The sequence below is a fragment of the Poecilia reticulata genome, linkage group LG11 (genome assembly GCF_000633615.1).
Source record: "Poecilia reticulata strain Guanapo linkage group LG11, Guppy_female_1.0+MT, whole genome shotgun sequence".
NCBI classification, from domain to species: Eukaryota; Metazoa; Chordata; class Actinopteri; order Cyprinodontiformes; family Poeciliidae; genus Poecilia; species Poecilia reticulata.
The window spans coordinates 20484842-20485156 of NC_024341.1; positions in this window are offsets into that span (position 1 = coordinate 20484842).

A 315-nucleotide genomic window follows, 5' to 3' on the forward strand; every position below is an offset into this window, starting at 1 on the left:
TATATATATAATTCCAAATCCATGAATCAAAAAGATCATAGATAACTAATTATTGTGTGGACATTCAGGTGAAAATGGGTTTAGAAAAATAACACTCCTAGTAAAGATGTGGAAAAAGCCTTCATAAGTTTTAATTGAGAAGGTAACCAATGAATATCTTCAAATGAAAACATCAGGGCCCCTTTCTGAAAATTAGACTAAGGAAGAAATTGAGTTTTTGCTCATTAATCACCGGTTAAACAAATGCTTCTCCACTGTCCACTGGAGAAGATTTTGCAACAGTTTTGCCATTCTACCATTTTAGATGGTATAGGA